General features: G+C 41.6%; 1 protein-coding gene across 1 annotated transcript in view; it reads left to right on the forward strand.

Annotated features, from left to right (window-relative positions):
• The first annotated feature begins 2491 nt into the window (after window positions 1-2491).
• Window positions 2492-12645, forward strand: part of LOC136884782 (uncharacterized) — a 302644-nt gene continuing 292490 nt past the window's right edge. The window contains exon 1 of the mRNA XM_067157084.2: window positions 2492-2611. The gene's annotated coding sequence lies outside the window, so the exon portion shown is untranslated. The remainder of the gene's footprint in view (window positions 2612-12645) is intronic.

Here is a 12645-nt window from a genome sequence, read left to right on the forward strand (position 1 = left end):
CACATTGACTGAGTGAATGAGACTGCCAGACTGACAAATTCACGCGACAAGCGGGTGAATCATACTTCAGTGTCCATGAACTAGGTAAAATATGTACCCCTCCTATCCTTCCTTATAGCACTGCTTCACGTTCCTGCGTGAATCTCCACTACTTGCTAGATCCTCAATTGTTCTCGTATAGGCTGAATAGGAGATGGAAGCCCTCAGTTCAAAGTAAAAATTCCCTGGCCTGGCCGGAAATACAGTAGAACTCTTGGCTTCCGGGTGAGAAGCAGACTCACTACCCCTGGATCGAGGGGCCAGCCCTGAAGACCATGCTTATGTCAACTAAGTTAGTTTGCGAAGGCTTAGCAAGGGGAGTCCGGAAGAAACTGATGGAAGTCATGCCAGACTCAGCTAGAGCCCCTCACGCTCTCAATTTATCTCTGAGTGTTTTCTTTTCAGTCGCTATTTACGACAGACAGGGAATATCGTGGATTCACAGGAAGAGGTGCGGGGGAGGGGTGTATTTAATTTCGTTCACTACGGATTTGTAGGTTTGTGTACTTACCAAGTAAAATAAAGATACACAGTGAGGGAAGTCTTTTAATATGTGCAATTTTCCTAATAAACAAGCCTTCCCAGCGGAGTAGGGATAGCGTGCCTACCTCTTACCGAGAGTCTCCGGGTTCGATTCCCAGCCAGGTCAGGGATTTTTACCTGGATCTGAAGGCTGGTTTGAGGTTCACTGACACACTGAACACACGACACCTTGTATTCTGCAGGCCTTCGGGCCGAGCAGTAGTCGCTTGGTAGGGCATGACCCTTCGGTGCTGTTACACCATGGGGTTTGGCTTGGTATGCCTAATAAACACAATTGCAGAGTTCCCCACATCTCTTCTAAAGCCAAATCTAACGAATTGGCTCCGTGGATCGCGTTGTGTAGCTGTCAGGTTGCACTTGGGAGATGGTGGGTTCGAACTCCGCTATCGGCGACCCTGAAGATGATTTTGTTTCCCATTTTCATATCCGGCTGTACCTTAATTAAATCCACGGCAATTTTCTTGCCGGTTCCAGCCCCGTCCTATTGTCGCCAGAAACCTATCTGATTTGCCGGGTTGAGTAACTCGAACGGTAGAGTGCTGGCCTTCTGAGCCCAGCTCAGCAGGTTAGATTATGTCTCAGTCCGGTGGTATTTGAAGGTGCTTAAATACGTCAGCCTCACTTCGGTAGATTTACTTACACGTAAAAGAACTTCTGCGGGACAAAATTCCGCCACCTTGGCGTCTCCGAAGATCATAAAAAATACAATAGTTAGTGGGACGTCAAACAAATAACATTACTATTAAACTGCTAGTTAAAGTCCGACTCCTTGACTGAATGGTCAGCGTTGAGGCCTTCGATTCAGGGGGTTCCGGGTTCAATTCCTGGCCGGGTCGGGGATTTCAATCACGTCTGATTATTTCTTCTGGATCGAGGACTGGTCGTTTGTGTTTGTCCCAACACTCTCCCCTTCACCCAGACAACACACTACTCTACCAACCACCACAGAAACACGCAATAATAATTAGGCTGCATCCCAACACATAGGGTTGATATTAGGAAGGGCATCCGGCCGTAAAACAGGGCCGAATCCACATGTGCTACACAATTCGCACCCGCGACACCACAAGGTGGGGGAAAAGCGATAGAAGAACAATTAAATCGGCTTACCCTCCAGGGTTGGCTTTTCCCTCGGACTCAGCGAGGGATCCCACCTCTACCGCCTCAAGAGCAGTGTCCTGGAGCTTCAGACTTTCGGTCGGGGATACAACTGGGGAGGATGACCAGTACCTCCCCCAGGCGACCTCACCTGCTAAGCTGAACAGGGGCCTTGGTGGAGGATGGGAAGATTGGAAGGGATAGACAAGGATGAGGGAAGGAAGCTGCCGTGGCCTTAAGTTAGGTACCATCCCGGCATTTGCCTGGAGGAGAAGTGGGAAACCACGGAAAATCACTTCCAGGATGGCTGAGGTGGGAATCGAACCCACCTCCATTCATTTGACCTCCCGAGGCTGAGTGGACCCCGTTCCAGCCCTCGTACCACTTTTCAAATTTCGTGGCAGAGCCGGGAATCGAACCCGGGCCTCCAAGGGTGGCAGCTTATCACACTAACCACTACACCACAGAGGCGGACGAACAATTAAACTACTAGTTTTAAAAAACGCAGCTAAGAATTCTAGTTTTCTCTCCGAACCATTTCAATACAGGATATTTCTGACTGAATGTGACAAAGCCAAGACTCCACTCATGCGGTGAAACCCAACGCAGGACGTAGCTATATACATCGAGTGACATCAACCATGACGCTATTGGCCCGCTTTCTGGACCGGCACTGATAATTCGCTCGGGTTCGTGGACGGAGGAGCTCAGTATGACGATCGGGAACTGTGTAACGAGGGATAGAGTACGTTACAGCTTTATCACTTTAGTAACGTAATAAAAACACGGCCACTCTTTGTGGAGATAACGTCATAGAACAGCTGAAAACTAGCTACTTAGCAAAAGTAAGGAGCATTTGCATCTGTGGTCACACCAACAGTGGAGCTGCTGATATTAATAATGCTAATGAAGAGAAAGGTGTCTACACAAGGTACGTACCTTTACTTAACACATTTTTAGTGCCCAGCGATACCGTACAGTTCAAGAGCTGTCATTCAGTTGTGAATGAATCGTATACTGTAGATTTGCTGTGTACAAGACGACGAAGTCTCGGAAAAGCTTGTAAGTCTTGTGATGTACAAGTGTGCAGACCTGCTATAGAATATTGATTTTTAAAAAAATATCCAAATGTTTTTGCTGATACAAGGTCTGAAAGTCTGCCAAGATATTGTTCGCGGTGCTTTATACAAAGGGTGTGGTTAACCTCCTGAATTCAATACGTGTGCGTAAAATTCGTCTAGATGACCAGCAGGTATAGCAGTGCACGTGGTCAGCGTAACGACATTCTCAGGCATATTGCTTGGCTTCCATAATCATTACAGCTTCCCAGTTTCGTGTTTACCCCACTACTTGTATAACTTAAGTCAGTGATTGAATTTTTTGATGAAATATGTTTTGTTACTTATTTTGTGTTGTGTTGTGTGTGTTTATAGCTAGAAATTGCTTAGTGTAAAGCAGCGGAGCGTTAGGCGTGTTCACTCACACGGAAGAATGTCGGTTCTCAATCAGGAAGTCGAGAGGTTTAGAAACAAGATTCTCACTTCTGAAGACGTAGGCTATATCACCCTCAAGTTGACTCAACCTATAACAGAAATGAATCAAATACGGTCCTAACCACTCTAACCCACGTAGTATCGTTTTGCCATTTCTCGTGGGCCCTATTTCTTTCTTTCTTTCTGCCGGACTGAGTGGCTAAGACGGTTGAGGCACTGGCCTTCTGACCCCAACTTGGCAGGTTCGATCCTGGCTCAGTCCGGTGGTATTTGAAGGTGCTCAAATTCGTCAGTCTCGTGTCGGCACATTTACTGACACGTAAAAGAACTCCTGCGCGACTAAATTCCGGAACCTCGGCGTCTCCGTAAACCGTAAAAGTAGTTAGTAGAACGTAAAGCCAATAATATTATTTCTTTCTTTCTTTCTTTCTTTCTTTCTTTCTGTGCATGGCGGAGCGCATTCTATGAATCTTGTTATTATGACATGCCATACACCGGCATACACTGGCATGCCAGAAGTCATGGGATAGCGCCACTGTACCGTGACGTCTCGAAGTACCCAGACCTGCCTGTATCAGGTGTGATCCGACATCTTGAGAGTGAGTGTTAACACCGTCTGTGCTAGTCGTGGCAAGGCGACATGAATTAACGTGTTTCGAACGGGGCATGATATTGCGGGCCAGATAAACTGAACATTCCATGGTTGAAGCTGTGCAGACATTAAACACTCCTCGATCGACGATGTCGCGTTTGTATCGGAAATACTTCATTGAAGGCGTATCCACCCACAGTGAACGGCGCAGTGGCCGACCACGGATATTTAAAGATCGCGATCAGCGGCATGTGGCTAGAATTGTCCGTGGTAACAAACAAGTCACATTGACTCAAATCATATCCGCAGGACTACCTCAGATATTGAGAGTACTATAACTTATGTCTTTTCACGAGAGTTTAATCCTGATGTAAACAAATAGGCGGAGCACGTTGCCTTTGCACGTGGACATAGACGTAGTTGGCGGAGGCGTGGACATCGGACATACCATGTTTACATCAGGATTAAACTCTCGTGAAAAGACATATAGTACTTGAACGAGCTATGGACTGGCAGTTTGTATAGTGAGTGTTGGTTACAAGGATAATGTCCAGATAGAGGAGGTGACTAATACTAAAGAAGTATTAAAATTTACCTATGACAGCAATGGCATTTACAGTAAGATACAAAAGTTGAAAACTAGAAAAGCAGCTGGAATTGATAAGGTTTCGGGGGATATACTAAAGACAATGGGTTGGGATATAGTACCATATCTGAAGTACTTGTTTGATTATTGTTTGCATGAAGGAACTTTGCCAAATGAATGGCGAGTTGCTATAGTAGCCCCTGTATATAAAGGAAAGGGTGATAAACATAAAGCTGAAAATTACAGGCCAGTCAGTTTGACATGCATTGTATGTAAGCTTTGGGAAAGCATTCTCTCTAATTATATTAGACAAGTTTGCAAAATTAATAACTGATTCGATAGAAGGCAGTTTGGGTTTAGGAAAGGTTATTCCACTGAAGCCCAACTTGTAGGATTCCAGCAAGATATAGCAGATATCCTGGATTCAGGAGGTCAATTGGACTGTATTGCGATTGACTTATCTAAGGCATTTGATAGGGTAGATCATGGGAGACTACTGGCAAAAATGAGTACAATTGGACTAGAAAAAAGAGTGACTGAATGGGTGGTTCTGTTTCTAGAAAATAGAACTCAGAGAATTAGAGTAGGTGAAGCTTTATCTGTCCCTGTAAAAATTAAGAGGGGAATTCCCCAAGGCAGTATTATTGGACCTTTATGTTTTCTTATATATATCAACGATATGTGTAAAGAAGTGGAATCAGAGATAAGGCTTTTCGCATATGATGATATTCTGTACAGAGTAATAAATAAGTTACAAGATTGTGAGCAACTGCAAAATGACCTCGATAATGTTGTGAGATGGACAGTAGGCAATGGTATGATGATAAACGGGGATAAAAGTCAGGTTGTGAGTTTCACAAATAGGAAAAGTCCTCTCAGTTTTAATTACTGCGTTGATGGGGTGAAAGTTCCCTTTGGGGATCATTGTAAATACCTAGGTATTAATATAAGGAAAGATCTTCATTGGGGTAATCACATAAATATGATTGTAAATAAAGGGTACAGATCTCTGCACATGGTTATGAGAGTATTTAGGGGTTTTAGTAAGGATGTAATGGAGAGAGCATATTTGTCTCTGGTGAGACCCCAACTAGAGTATGGTTCCAGTGTATGGGACCCTCACCAGGATTACTTGATTCAGGAACTGGAAGAAATCCAAAGAAAAGCAGCTCGATTTTTTCTGGGCGATTTCCGACAAAAGAGTAGCGTTACAAAAATGTTGCAAAGTTTGGGCTGGGAAGACTTGGGAGAAAGGAGACGAGCTGCTCGACTAAGCGGTATGTTCCGAGCTGTCAGTGGAGAGATTGCGTGGGAGGACATCAGTAGACGAATAAGTTTGGATGGTGTCTTTAAAAGTAGGAAAGATCACAATATGAAGATAAAGTTGGAATTCAAGAGGACAAATTGGGGTAAATATTCGTTTATAGGAAGGGGAGTTAGGGATTGGAATAACTTACCAAGGCAGACGTTCAATAAATTTCCAATTTCTTTGCAATCATTTAAGAAAAGGCTAGGAAAGCAACAGATAGGGAATCTGCCACCTGGGCGACTGCCCTAAATGCAGATCAGTAGTGATTGATTGATTGATTGATTGATTGATTGATTGATTGATTGATTGATTGATTGATTGATTGATTGATTGATTGATTGATTGATTGATTGATTGATTGATTGATTGATAATGAACCAAATGCACGTCGACGAATTTTTGGTACGTACTTTGACTAACTTAAATGTGGATGTCTACCTCTTAGTCCCGTGTCTTGATACGGGCTTGCGACCACTTTAAAGTCAGCTAATTCTGACAAGTTGACAACATTAATTAAAAATGCTAGTACGGTATTGTGTTAACATATTATTGAAAACGTATCAAGCTCATCTGTAGGAGCATCGTTCGATATTGATATTTCTTGAGTATCGAAAGTATTGAGAACCCATCTCTAGACAAGACCGACTGCAATCCTGACCTTATAAAAATACATGTCGGCTGAAGAAGCCGGATTGCTGGTATTGGCTAACACGAAAATATCACGTACATATTATACAAACGGCGGTAATTTAACATGATAAATGTAACATCATAGGGAAAATCACTTCTACACGCATTAAAACGCTTCGCCAGCAAGTACGCACCACAAATAATCAGCTAGAATCACATAATTATATTCTACTTGAAAAGAGACCAACAAGCTGATTATTTAGAAATTTCAATTCGTCAAATAACGTTTTCCCTTAGATTTCACTTCACTGGATAGATGAAAATACATTATAATACCGTTAAAATGATATTTCTAACATCATTTTGAATGTTTAAAAATAAATTAAGGTATGAAATTCCTCGATTTATTCACTCTCATGAGAACTGTGAAACATAATTTACTGCCTTAGTTTTGAAGTGGTGGACAATCTCTTAAATTCAGCACACAATGAATGGGAAGTACACCCGAAATAATAATGTTATTGGCTTTACGTCCCACTAACTCCATTTTTTACGGTTTCCGGAGCCGTTGAAGTGCCGAAATTTAGTCATGCAGTAGTTCTTTTACGTGCCAGTAAATCTACCGACTCGAGGCTGACGTATTTGAGCCGGGATCGAATCTGCCAACATGGTGTCAGAAGGCCAGCGCCTTAACCGTCTGAGCCACTCAGCCCGAGTACACCAGAAATGATTATGTTAACCCAATGAAAGGCCCTGGGAATGCTAACATAATGTTGACATATTATTATTAGGTTCGTTACGACCCCTGAGGATCACGAATGACTTGTTCGGTACGTCTTCCTTCTTCCCAATACCTCTTCATTCTCTCACTCCTCTTTCTCTCGGCTTCCGTGATCTGAATCTGGATCCTGGTGTCTGTCCATCTGTGACCTTCCACGACCTTTTTGTATTTGGACCTATCCTGTACTGTCATCAGTGGATATTTTTCCTTTATGCCAATAGTCTCCCAATCTTCTCTGACTTCCTTCATCCACGTATTTCCAGTTAAGCAGGTTGCATTCCATATCTTCTTCGTCAGCCTACTGTCATCCATCCTCATGAGATGTCCAACAAATCCTAACCTTCTCTTTCTTATCACACTCGAGATTGGTTCTATACTCGCATATAGTTCCTGCCTTGATCTGTGTACCCAGATTTCACCTTGCTTTCTGGTGCCCCATATATGTCTCAAGATTCTTCTTTCCTCCTTCTCCAATTGTATGCATGCTCTCTTGCCCAATGTCAGCGTTTCAGTTGCATATAATGCAGCATTCCTGATGGTTATCATGTTGTGTCGCAGTTTGGCGTTCCTCGAGAGGTTCTTCTTTCCATAAGTAGTCATGGCTGCATATCATAGTTTCAGCAGCAGTTGAGCTCTGTCTGTGGTACTTTTGTTGCTTTGTACTTTACCCGTGATGTTCTCACCTAGGTACCGGAAGCTGTCGACTCTCTCTACCACTTGGCCTTTTACATTCCAATCGGTCTTCGTATTCAGTACCTTCGTCTTGCTGTAGGCTATTTTTAGACCAACCTTTGCTGCAGTCTTAGCAGGATTTGCTAATGCCAACTTCGCGCGTCTTCTTCCTTTTCATGTAACAATACCATATAATCTGCGAAGGCAAGGCAATTCACTATGACATTGTTTTTGATCTTATATCCAATCTGTACACCTTCAGTTCCCTTGGTTCTATTCAACTGTCTCCACTGCCTCACCACTTTATCCAAAACTGGGTTAAATAATATTGGCGACAGACTATCCCCTTGTCGGACTCCTGTCTTATTTCAAAACTGTCTGACAACATACTCCGCTATTTTACTCTAGCGGTTGTAGCCTTCAATGTTTCCCCCACCAATGCATGCGTCGTAGAATCCAGTCCTCTGTCGCGTAGGATGTTCAGTAGTGTGTTCCTGTCTATTGAGTCGTAGGCTTTTGCGAAGTCTACAAATGTAACTATTGTGTCCTTTCCTTTCCTGTGTCTGTGTTGTATGATTCTCTTGAGTCCAACGATCTGCTCTACGCAGTTTCTCCCTTTTCGAAAACCACCTTGGTATTCTCCTATGGTCGATTCAAGCTGTGCTTCCACTCTGTTCAGCAATAATCTCGAGAGTATCTTGTACCCAATGTTTAGCAGTGAGATACCTCTGTAGTTATCCAGTATTCTTTTGTCTCCTTTCTTATGTACTGGTATAATTATGGCTTCTTTCGAGTCGCTAGGTATCTTCTTATTTATCCAGATGTCCATTATTATAATGTTGACATATGGCATAGCAACACCTCACACAATGAAGGTAACTTTAGTAATGAAACGTTCAGACACTAAAGATGTGCTTGTTTTGATCGTGTTTTTACCCATTAAAGAATATGAGTGCAAAAGCTCAATTGACTAAACATTGATATTTAACCACATGGACGAACTTCAGTTCGGCGCAGTCTGCTTGATAACAGATAACCACAGCATGTATCGGAAGGTGTTGGTATTGTAAAACCCTACGTTACAAACCCAGCTAATCTCTCTAAGTCACTATTTCTTCTGTGTACCAAGACACAGATTTCTCCATCTGTCACACTCAAGTTATAAGTTTTGTTATACTCCAAGATCCAGCCAAACATTTCCGCAGACAAAGCACAGATTGTTGTAAAATACACTTGCATCTAAATCACTCGACACTTTGAAGCACATAAACACTGACGAAATAACACAATATCAATTATATTCTATCTAAATTAATATTTTTGAGGAACACGAATAGTTTGGAAGTAGAGAAATGGCTTCCCTAACCTCAGACTTATTCTGAAAATGATGTATGCACGCTACAGGTTTGTCATGGACTTCAAAATAATCACGATGTACTGTATATTCCTAATCCATTTCTCTCTTAATGTTCTATTCCGTAGGAAACTTAAGAATAGTTGTATGAGAGGCATTGCCATAGTTAGACTAAAACCTGGTCCACCTAGTGCACTTATGTTCTTTAATGGGTAAAAACACGATCAAAACAAGCACATTCTCACATTACTGTGTATAATTACAGATCCTGTGTGTCCACTGACATATAAATACACTCGCATACTTATATTCTACAAAGAAACTAACATTTATCGTTAACTTTCATAAAATTACACCGACTACATACGATAACAACAAACCCACATTTCCAAGAATTCCGGCTACTCGATTCGCCATCTTTGAACGATCGAGAGTAGCATTAAGGTCTGAGGATTGGAGTCGGTCTTGCTCTAGATAGCCCATACAGCTTATCAGACGTCTTGGCCTGCAAACTGACTGCCGTATGTAGATTCTGGAACGTAATCTGGTTAATGTGAGACTTCCTTAGCCATGTTGTTTTGTTCTCTTGACTAAGTTCACTGATTTTTTTACACGGGAAGTCGAGTCAACAAAGAGATGTTTGGATAGTCAGCCTCAGCTAGGAGCCCCGTGTTTGCCAACCCACGGTCCCAAAGTGAGAGGTCCAGGAGCTTGAGGTTCCCATTTCAGTCGCATCTTTCGATACGCAGGAGACATCGTGGATGTATATTACCGGCCCACCTACAGGGGATTGCACTCAGTCATCGTCATAATCTCCACAACAAGAACTTTTTATTTTTTAATTTACAATTTGTTTTACGTCGCACCAACAAAGATATGCCTTATGGATAGGAAAGACCTAGGAGTGGGAAGGAAACGACCGTAGCTTTAATTAAAGTATAGCCCCAACATTTGCCTGGTGTGAAAATAGAAAACCACGGAAAACCATATTCAAGGCTGCCAACAGTGGGGTTCGAACCCACTATCTCCCGGAAGCAAGCTCACAGCTGCACGACAAGAACTAATGAAAACTCCACCATAGTTCAGGTTATGGACGAAAGGATTGAGATATATTTTCAAATTTGTCAAATCCGTACTTCTTCATGTATTTAATGTCCAGGAAAGTGCATCACTATCTCCTAAGATGTACTCTATTTTTTACATGCTGCATGAATTAGGCCTAGATTTCACAAACTTGTAAATTAAACTTGTAAATTAAACTTGTAAATTAATTATCTTCTGAATTCGGCCGATCCTTTCGGATCCAGCGCGATATTTTACCGCAATCTTGAAACTTGACACACACCATGACTCTCTCGGCTACAACTGGAGAAAGTGATTGACCCTTCGCCCAGATGGCTGTACCGCTAGATCGAACGGGAAACTGTTTTCAAGAATAGGAATTAGAAAAGACCTTAGGTTATGTGCAATTTTTCTGTTTTGTACAAGGGGGAGGTCACTGCGTGACCATGCACTGCGACCAATTACAGTAGATCTATTGTGCTTCCTCCCATACGGAGAGGGTGAAACCCGGTGTCGGCGCATAGTCTACTCTTGTCGAATAACACCAAGGGGTCTGCTCAAGGCCTAACGTCGCCAGCCGACGGTCGAATCACCTAAACAGTGTCATATGCTCTCATTCCACTGCGGGGAGGTTTGGAATTGGGAACGTGCAAGTGACTACTAGCGCTGAGATGGCGAAACAGTGAGGTAGCGTGCAGGCCATGCTAGCTTAACTAACGCACGGCTGTGGTGTTATTTGTATAATAGCATATTGTAACACGTAATGTACATATAGAGGCAATATGGAACGACCTCGTCATGCTAAACGTCACTGTTGTGTCGAGAACTGCCGTAATTCAGAACGTTATAATGATCCTAATATAAAGTTTTTCGCATTCAATACGAAAAAGAAAGAAGACAAAAATGGATATTGGCAGTGAACAGAATTAAGTAAGTATCGGGAGATAATACCAGAAGTATAATTCATACATAATTGGCACTTTGAGAATGACTGGTTTAAGTTATTATTAAAGCAGACATTAATAACATCTCATAAGTTCATTGTCCTTGTTTATTACAACGTTAAAATAATATAATCCGATAATTAATTTTGTGTTGATTTCAGCCCCGTGTCGGTGGATTTACCAGCACATAAAAGAACTCTCGCGGGACAAAATTCCGACACCTCGGCGTCTCCAATAACCGAATTCTTTCCTGCGAAAAATATTAAGGGAAGTCATGACCAGTTTTTGAAACTTCTTCAGTTTTAATTATATCTTTACCAAATGTAGGTTTCACATTTAGGTACAAACAAACAAATATTTTTTCCAAATTAGAGATATGTAGATGCATTGGTTCAAACGTCTTTTTTCTTTCTTTTCAGTTTTCTCTTATACAGTACTAGCAAGATATCTGTGCTTTGCTACGGTTTTAAACTGAACGTTATCTTTCAAGGTTTTAAATTTTGTAGAATCCACTATCGGCTAGCCTAAAACCCATATTATTTAATATCTAGGCCGTAGATGCGATCAACCTATGAAATTTTGACTTCGTACGTCGAACAGTAATGGAGGATTGAATGTTTTGTTTTACGCATAGAATGTTTTAAAAATATTTCTTATTTAACATCTAGGACATAGAAGACCAACCTCCATATAAAATTTGAAGTTCGTACGTAAAACGTTTTCGGAAAAATGAATATTGAGATGATCAACCCCCATCTAAACACCTTAGGGGAGAAACATAGTGAAGCCACGCTGAGTGGCTCAGATGGTTAGAGCGCCGGCTTTATGAGCCCAAGATGACAGGTTTGATCCTGGCTTAGTCCGGTGGTATTTGAAAATGCTCAAATACGTCAGCCCTCTGTCGCTGGATTTATCAGCACGTAAAAGAATCCTGCGGGACAAAATTCCGACACCTCGGCGTCTCCAATAACCATAAAGGAAGTTAGTGGGACGTAAAATTATTATTATTATTATTATTATTATTATTATTATTATTATTATTATTATTATTATTATTATTATTATTATTATTATTATTATTATTAAGAACATGTTGAAGTACATCAAATTTGACACCCAGGACTTAAAGTTGTAAAATTACAACTTGGTACGGATATGTCAAACGGTTTTGGAGGGATGAATAATTTCGTTTCCGGAGTTAACCTCTTTTTAATCCCTTAAGGGTGGAATATTTTAAAATTCGTCCTTATTTTACATCTAGCATTTATAAATATATACCACCATTTTGATTTTTTTTTTTACAATACTGGCCTTTGGTTATACACCATTTGGCCAGCTGGTAGTGATAGGGATAGGTATGACACTATATCTTCTCCCCATGAGGCCAGTCATGGCCTTGCTTCAGGGTGGGAAGGCCATGGTAGAAAGGTAGTTGTTAATGGGATGTAACAGTTATGAGATTAACTATTTCAGTTGGTGGCTTCTGCATCAGGGTTTATATAGTTAGATTGGTGTCTTGTAGAAACTGGATCAGTGCTCTGT

The sequence above is a fragment of the Anabrus simplex genome, chromosome 1 (assembly GCF_040414725.1).
Source record: "Anabrus simplex isolate iqAnaSimp1 chromosome 1, ASM4041472v1, whole genome shotgun sequence".
Lineage (NCBI taxonomy): Eukaryota > Metazoa > Arthropoda > Insecta > Orthoptera > Tettigoniidae > Anabrus > Anabrus simplex.